Consider the following 9,528-nt stretch of genomic DNA (forward strand, 5'->3'; position numbering starts at 1 on the left):
TCCGAGCATCCTGTTCTGTTTTCTCCGCCTACCTAAGGGTTGGCCTATGAAATGGGCCTAGGCAGTTTCTTTATTAATAAGAAATCATTCCCACATCACCTTTGAAGTATCCAGTCTCTTTAAAAATCTAAAATCTCTTTTTAAAAGTTCAAAATCTTTCAACTGTGTACTCCTGTAAAAATAAAAATTAGGTTAAGAATACTTTCTTACTTTAAGAAAGAAGAACCAGGGCACAGTCACAATGAGATCAAAGCAAAACCAAATTCCCAATAGTGTTAATAATGCAATGTGCAATATCAAGAAGTCATAATGTTCAGGGCTCTTCCAAAGGGCTTGGGTCATCTCTCTAGGGCTCTTCCCTCTGCAGCACACACAGCTTGTCTTCTAGGCTCTGTCTGGATCCACTCCACTGCTGCTGCTGTTCTTGGTGGTCATCTCATGGCATTGGCATCTCTACAATGCTGGGGTCTTCTGCTGCAACTGGGCTTCACTTTTGTCAATAGCCTCTCCTAGGCTCTCTTTGTGGTACCAAGCCTCAACTTCCCTGCATGACCACTTCAATCCTAGACCTTCAACTGCTACGGAGGCTGCACATTCACCAATGGGCTCTCCTGGACTCCCACAGTGCCAAAACCTAGCTGTTCTTCATGACTCCTTCATGCCTGCAAAGCCAGTACCACCTGGATGACTCTCATACTATCATATTCAGCTGCCAATGTGGGGGGACAATCTTGGAAACCTCCGGAACGCAGCCTCCGTGTGCTGACTCTCAGGAACACTTCTCAGAAGATTTAGCCTAAATGGTGCTGCTCTCTTCATAATAATCTCTAATTTCTCATTTCCAGATTACCAGCATCAATTGTCTTAGTAAAACAAAGGTTTTACTTTAGTAGTTCTTTTCTCTTATTAATCACAGCTAATTCTTCAGCCCCAGCTGGCCAGAATAATGAATTCTTCATACAAATGGCATGGTAGAGTCTTTGCATCCCTCTGAAATTTCACAAACCTGGTCTTCATCAACTGCTCTCAACATTTTTGTCTTCAACAAAATAGCCCTCTGTACTCTCAACACTCTATGGCTCTTCTCACCCAAAGTTCCAAAGTCCCTCCACAATCCCCCCTAAACATGCTCAGGTCTGTCACTGCAACACCTGGTACAAACTCCTGGTACCAACTTGTCTTAATGAGGATTACTAATGCAGCGATGAAATACTACAACCAAAAACAAACTGGGGAGGATAAATTTTATTTAACACATATTTCCACATCACTGTTTATCACCAGAAGAAGTCAGAATAGGAATTCAAACACAGGAGGAATTTTGAGGCAGAAGCTGATACAGAGGTCATGGAAGAAGGTTGCTTACTGGCTTGCTTTTCAAGGCTTGCTTAGCCTACTTTCTTATAAAATCCAGGACCATCAACCCAGTATTGGCACCACCCAAAATGGGATGCTGTTCACATCAATTACTAATTCAGAAAATGCTCTACAGGCTTGCCTACAGCCCAGTCTTATGGAGGCATTTTCTCAATTGAGGTTCTCTTCTCTCAGATGACTTTAGCTTGTGTTGAGTTAACATAAAAACTATTTTTTCATAACACCCTAGCACACTGGAGATCCTAAGACTGTTAGATGATCACCAAAGACAGAAAAAAATTGTTGAGTGGAGGGGGCATGAACCCATAGTTGACTGATTATTATTTTTCTCTAACATACATGCAATATATTTTCAGCCTCCAGAAATAAAGTTGTGATAGGATTCTTCCTCCTACCACAGAATAATTACAAATTTAGAGCTAGTAAGTAGATTTTTTTCTGGATTTGAATACTGATCCCTTTGATTGAAAACCCCTAGTGCAAAATGCCAGCAGTAACATTCTTCTAACAATATCACGTTCTAAGTGGCATGCACTGTCTTGAATAATTGGAGTCTAGACAGTCTATACATAAGAATAAGAGTTAACCCTGCCCCAGTAGGGCTCACAAGTTTGTTGAGAGGCTTGCAAACATCAATAAATAACCATAATGGTAAGAGAGCAAACATTTTATGCAAAATGTCATGGGTGCACAGAGGAGGAGTGATTAATTCTACATGAGTGGAAGGCAGTGAGAGATGAGGTCGGAGAGTATATTTGAAGTAGATCTGAAGGATAATTAATTCCTTAGTCAGTGGAGGAGAAGAATGCCTCATGCATAGAGAATGCTGTGAGAAAGGAAGAACTATGGAAGAGGCTGGGCGTTGGTGGGAAAAATAATTCATTCAGGTGAGACCAGGCTGACCGCCGGAGGTAAGAAGATGGGAGCCGCAGTTTGAGTTCTGATGGTGAAGTGCGTCATTCTGGAAACTTCTCAGAAGATGAATTATTTGATAGATTTGGAGTGAGGCAGTAGAAATGATGTCACCATCCAGGCGAGAGATGGTGAGAGGCCAAGAGTGGCCGTTGACCATAAGCAGCTTAGTGAAATCACGTCTAAGAAGTTTTGTTGTACTCTCAATGGATATTGGTAGATGTGTAATGATCACGAGGTAAGAAGGGACAGGAAAGAAAGCAAAGCCAAGAATCCACAGAAGATTTCTAAGGTAGGAGTTGCTGGCACCATAAAGAGAGGTAGGATGTTAAACTAGAATATTCTATCTGTTATGGTTGATTTTAATGCCAGCTCTCTACGAATTAGAATCACGTGAGTAGGGAGTCTCAACAGAAACACTATCCTGATTGTCTCAATTGATTGGGAAGACCCACGTTGACTCTGGGTTGCACCTTCTGGTAGCAGCCCAGATAAAAGAATATTGGAGAAAGAAGATAGGACAATACCCTCTCTGCTCATTTAACCTTCCCTCTTGCTTCTGAGTTGATTTAGCTGTTGCTGCTGCTTCCTTTGGTGATGGAACCAGTACTTCCAGGTTTCCATCCCAGAGTAAGAACCATCAGCTTTCCAGGGACCTTCCAGGTTTTCAGTGCCACAATGGGACTGATGAGGGACCTAGCTTTGTGGATGGAGCAACTACTGGGTTTCCAGCCTTGCAGGTATGATTAAATTGTTTCTGTTTTAACATAAACAGACATAATGAATTCATATAGAATATGTGCTGTATTCTACACACACACACACACACACACACACACACACACACACACACACACCCATTGGTTCTGCATTGTCTACTACCAAGAGTAGTTGTAAACTTTACATCTGGTTTTTAGGGAATAAAGCTCCTTGCTGGATGGAATCTGAATCTCTTTACAAAAATACTTGGAGGAAATGGGGTTCCTATTAATGCTTGTAATTGCAGATGCTGTGATGTGTACATGTGTGTGAGCGTGCGTGCGTGCATGTGTGAGTGTGGGTGTTGGGGAAAGTATCTTCGATAGAGCAACTATTCATGTCACTGCAGACCTGGGCTCTTTCCCTCTACCACTCAGGGCCACAGTGAACAGAGACTCAGAGTTTTGCATCACTTTCAAAGCACATCAATCCCCTACATCCCTCATTCCACCCTGGAATCTTCCCGGCTCTCTGAGATGAAAAAGGAACTGATATTCTAATGACGACTTTGGTAATGGCAGAATCTGTTAGACAAATCTACACTTTGATTTTGTATGTATGTCTACATAGGAGTTTATAAATAAATTTTCTGCTGATCTTTGGATGTGTGTTTATATAAAAGTTAGCAAATTTAGCAAATAAAAATGCAGATGCATGGCTAAACTAAAACTTCATGTAATAATCACCCAATAATGCTATGTGTGTTCATGTGAGCTTTATGTACATGTGTGCATGTGTGTTTCTATATATGTATCAGGTAAGTACATATAGAGGCTAGAGTTTGACACCAGGTGTCTTCCTTAATTTCTTCTCTACCTTATGATTTCTGGATATAGCTCTCTCTGAACCTGGAGCTCACTGATCAACGAGACTGGTTGGCTAACAAATCCTGGGGCCCTTTTGTCTATGTCACTAAAGTGCTGGAATTATAGGCATGTACCTAGCTTTTTATGTCAGTGCTGGAGATTTGAACTCAAGTCCTCATCCTTGTGCAGCAATTGTTTGACTGACTGAGCCATCTCCCCGTCCCAAACAATCCTTAGTATGAGTATATGCCATCTGTTTATGCAAGCCATATTCAGGACTGCTTTAAATTTCAAGCAATTACTCCTCAGTCACATGAAGTTTTAATATGTAACATTATGTTTGTTTGTGTGTGTTGTGTGCATAGGCTATGTAAGTTCTGTATTTCCTGGTGTGCTTTTCTATATCTACGCACGTGTTTCATGCATATATTTATGTGTTTTATCTCTGTGTGTTTACGTAGACCTGGGTTACAAGACTCCTAATATACAGTTTGCTTTACTATCTGGGGGCTAGGAAAAATAAACCTTTCATCTTACAAGACAAACAAGCAGTAGCATTTTCCCTACTATTAATTAATTCTGACTTTGAACGATTCACTACAAAGTGAAGAGGCTGGACTAGGTTCATTTAAATATTTATTGGCTCTCCTAAGAGCAGAAAGTACAAAGACAAATAATTCATCGTGTCTTACAGTCCACAGAAAGGACATCTATACAACTGATGAGTTTGTGATGTCGTCAACGCTGCAATCAGCATGCATGCTGGGACCCTCACAACGGGGGCAGTGCCTTCTAGCTCCTTGTGCCTGTGAAGCCAGCCCTGCACTGAAGGCAGAACGATATTTCAGTGTGATGCTTTTATAGCTTAGGATCTTTAAATTATGATTATCGATGAAAGCACATGTGCAGGTCTGCTAAACACAAATGATCACCCCTGCCTCGGCTGTGGGAAGTATTGCTGCATCCGTCACCTTTGTTTGCCTTTAATACTAGTAGTGCCCATGAAAGCCAAGAAATGTCACTCCCTCTTGCATCTGAGGCATTTTTCATCAGCCCTCCTGCCAACTGGGGCAGGTTAGCCGCTCTCTACGGGGACACCTGCTTTCCCAGGGGAATATCTCAGCTGGTGCCTGACACTCAGGCCTCTCCCCACCCTTACCCTTGTTGGGCTCACCCACCGCTTCCAAGTCCTGTCTTTCAGACTAAAATTAGCCAGCTGTGTGTGATCCTGGCCTTTCTGACTTGAAATCTGCCTCAAGCTCACTTTCACACCCCTCCAAGAAGATGCCTTAATAGCATAATTGGGGAATTATGTAGGAGGTTCTGAATGCAATGGCACAAATTAGAAGGCAAGCCAAGCTGCTGTGCAGCAAAATAGATGTGGGGGAAGGGTGCAAGCAGATACAGCTTATTTCTCTTTGCCTCACGGTGTGAGCCCATGTAATCCTGTCTGAAGCTTCGGTCCAGTGGGAAGAGGAGCCCAGTTCTACCTGATGTTTTTCTCAACAGGCTTTCATCATAGCTATCAACCTGTGATCTAAAACAGTTCTCAGCAACATGTCCCATTGCAGCCATCAAGGAGACAGTGGAAGAGTGACACAGACCTGTGTCCTATAACAGGCGAGACCTGGACATGTGGGCATCATCTCTCCACTAATAGCTAGAAGAGATCACCATGCCCAGGCTCAGAAGGGCAGAAATGTCTTCACTTGTGCCATCATAAGACTTAGCTATTGTAGAATAAGAGAAGTAAGGGCATTAAGGGACATCAAGAAATTTCAGCTCTACCAAAGCCATTTGTATGAAAACATTCAAGAGCTTGCAGAACAGGTAGCCATCAAACATAAATCTGTCTGTATTGAAATATGTATATATTATAATGTACATATATTAAAACATTTCATGTATTGAAATATAATGTATTTCCTATAAATATGTCCAGTTGTTATACAATTACAAATTTCAGTAGTTGTTCCCTGTTTATAACTAGAAGTGCATGGACAATATTAACTAAGCGTTCACTGTGCTTCTGATGACATGAGAAACATTTAATGACTATTACTTTGTTCAATACTGATAGACAAAGAACCCAAGAGGTTAAAAAAAATTGTCATCTGGGAACCACAGGTAATGAAGGATGCCTCTGTGCTACTGCTTTTCCCGCACACCATCTTCCTACCTATAGTCTGGTGGCTGGATGACTTTCTCCTACACGAACTTGACATCTCTACCTGTTCCACCTAGGTAGCGATGAAAAGGAACAGGGGTTGTTATCCTGCTGAGGAGGCTATAAGAAAGTAGTTTGAGCATGGTATCTAGGTACCAGAGCACATGGGACTTCAGAAGTTGTGTGGTTTCCTTAGGAACTCCTGGATTTAGCATTTCAGGCCCAGATCCTAGATGATGGCTTCTCTGCATGTCCTACCTCTCCTTTAGCTATCTCTTTATGGTTGTGTAAATTCCTGATTATCATATAAAATCCCCCATGTAGCTTAGGGGTTTTATTGCTGTGCTAAAACACCATGACCAAAAGAAAGTTTGGGAACAAGGGTTCATTTCATATTACAATTGTACAGCACAGTCATCACTGTTTGCACAGGAACTCAAACAAAGCAGGAACCTGGAGTGAGGAGCTGATTCAGAAGCTATAGAGAAACACAACTTCCTGGCTCACTTCTGCGGCCTGCTCAACCTACTTTCGTATAGCCACCAGAACCACCAGCCCAGGGGTGGCACGAACCATAGTGAGCTTGTCTTTCCCACATCCATAATCAAGAATCAGCACCACTGTCTTGCCTACAGGCCAACCTGGTGGGGACATTTTCTCAGTTTAAGTACCATCTTCCCAATTTATTCTGTCTTGCTCCAAGTTGATGTAAAACTACCCAGCACAATTGACCCTTTGTCTGCTTGACACACAAAAGCATCACTATTAAGCCATAACCTTTCCTTTCTTATTATTCCCAAGAAGGCATTCCAACTTTTAAAAGTCCCACAGTCTTTACAAATTCAAACATTTTAAACATTCAGTCTCTTTAAAATGTTCAAAGTTCAAGACTGTTTAAAATATCCAAAGTGTCTAAAATAGTCTCTAAAATATTATTGTCTCTTTAAAAATCTCCAAATCTCTGTAAAACTTCGGTTTCAAAAATTCCAAAGTCTCTACCCTCTTACCCGAAGAAAGAAGAACCGGGGTACAGTCCTAATCAAGTCAAAGCAAAACAAAACTCCAACAGACATATGAGCATCATTCTTGATCCTCTAGGCTCCAAAGGCCTCAACAAATCCCCTTCTCTGATTCTACCACTTACAGCACATGCAGCTCATCTTCTAGGCCCAGCCCAGCTCCACCTAATGGCTACTGCTGTCTTTCATGATTGTCTCATGGTACTGTCTTCTCCAAAATGCTGGAACCTCTGCAACTGGACTTCTTCAACAACAGTCTCTCCTGGACTTTCTTCAGGGACTCCTGTACTGCCAGACGGTGCTAAGCTTCAGCTTTTCTCCATGACCCTTCCAATCATGGACCTTCTACAGCAGTTATGGTTGTTTCTTCAACGGTGGCCTCTCCCAACCTCTTTTCAGGATTCCACAGTGTCAAGTCTCACCTGCTCTCTAGGACCTCTCCCTGCCTTCAAAACAAACACCACTTAGATGATTCTCACACATCACCAAGTTCAGCTGTTAGCATTAGATGCAGACCCGACCCCCTCTGGATCAAAGATTTGGTTTGCCAACCCTGAGGAAATACTCCCAGAATATTTCACCTCAATGATGCAAGTTTCTTCTTACCTACTGCTAAGTTCTCCATCTCAGACAACCATTAATTGTCCCAGCAAAGCAAAGAATTTACTTTAGTAGGTTTTAACTCAAAATATGACAGGAATTACTTTTCTGCAGGTTTTTAAAAGACTCCCAAACAGCCATCTGAAACATCACAAATCAGGCCTCCCTCATGTGAATTGCTCTCAGCATCTCATCTTAAAAGTTTCTGCAACAGCCCATTAATCTCTAAACACTCAATGGTTTTTCTAGCCCAAAGTCCCAAAGTCCTTCCGCAATCCTCCCCAAACATAGCCAGGTCTGTGACAGCAATATCCACTTCTGTCATCAATTTGTATCTTAGTTGGTTGGGGTTTTTATTGCTGTGATAAAATACCACAACCAATAACAACTTGGGAAGAGAATTGTTTATGTCATCTTACAACTCTGAGGTCATACTCCATCACTGAGGATAGTTAGGGCAAGAATTTAACAGAGAGGCCATAGAAGAGTAGTGCTTACTGGCTTTCTCCCCATGGCTTGTTCAGCTTGCTTTCTTATAACACCTAGGTCCACCAGTCCAGGAGTGGTACCGCCCATAGTAAGCTGGACCCTACCACATCAATCATCAATTAAGAAAATGTACCACAGGCATTCCCACATGCCAATCTAGTGAAAGTATTTTCTCAGTTGATCTTTATTCTTACAAAATGACTAAAGCCTGCATCCAGTTGACATAAAACTAGACAGTGCAATGTGCTTGGGGTCTCAAGACACATGGTAAAAGCATGGAATTATTTGTGTGGGACTCTTTCTCTGTACACAGTTCTCTCCTCTCACTCACCAAGACTGCCTCTGGCACAAGTTACTGTCTATGTGAGCATCACCATATTGTACCTATCAAATCAAATTATCAAAAATCATATTTAATAATAATTAAGATAATGAAAGGGTAGTGTGTTGTTATTATTATCATTATTGTTGTTGCTATAAAGGCAAGCATTTTTAGATGTTGCCGTATTTAACCCAAGCATCTCTTTACTGTAATCACTCTTGTTATAGGTAGGAATGCTGAGAAACAGCACTAATCAACTTGCAAATCCTCACAGCTAGTTTTTGACAAAGTTGGGAAATGAACCCCATTTCTCTCATTTCAGAACTCAGAACACTTTCATCAGACTAGATTAGTTCCACCTAGTTCTGTAGCAAATAGTTTGCCAGTGTTATTACAAGCTCAAACGAGGGGCCAGGAGGCAGACAGCTCCTTAGTGGAGACAGGGAGACAGGCTCTAGGTGGGTTAGAGTTTTCTTCACTTACACATCTAAAATGGCCAACTCTGTGCTTCTCGCTCACCAAAACAAAGACTTGGTGGCTTTTTCCATTAGGAAATTGTTTGGTGAGACTTTCAAATCTCCCCCACGGAGGACTGTGTTGGGAGCTGCCTGGAAGGCAGACAGATAGGAGAGGGGTCATCACTAGGTAAGAAAGGTGATGAGTCTCCAAGATGGCTGACTTCTTCCTCACTCTCCTGACTTGAGTTAAAAGCCTGACAGAGGCATTGTAGGCTTTTGTTTCCCACCAGCAGGCCCCCTGCTGATGGGCTGGCTCAATAAGTTCAAGGTCTGCTCTGGACATGCCACAGAACAGCTGTGGGTCAATCAGCCATCTTTGCTATCCCTAACTTAGGAGATGAAAACTCATTAGAGGCTTTAAAGGCTCTGAGAAGAGACTGAATTTTTTGACTTCTCAAGTCAAGAACCCCTCTGCTTAACGGAGGATCTTTTCTCTTGTGTCTGTTGCATGTGTGTGTTTCCCCATCCCCAGTAAATGTCCTTCTTAACTACTAATTCATTCTCTCTCTCTCTCTCTCTCTCTCTCTCTCTCTCTCTCTCTCTCTCTCTCTCTCTCTCT

Source organism: Microtus ochrogaster, unplaced genomic scaffold (genome assembly GCF_000317375.1).
Source record: "Microtus ochrogaster isolate Prairie Vole_2 unplaced genomic scaffold, MicOch1.0 UNK66, whole genome shotgun sequence".
NCBI lineage: Eukaryota > Metazoa > Chordata > Mammalia > Rodentia > Cricetidae > Microtus > Microtus ochrogaster.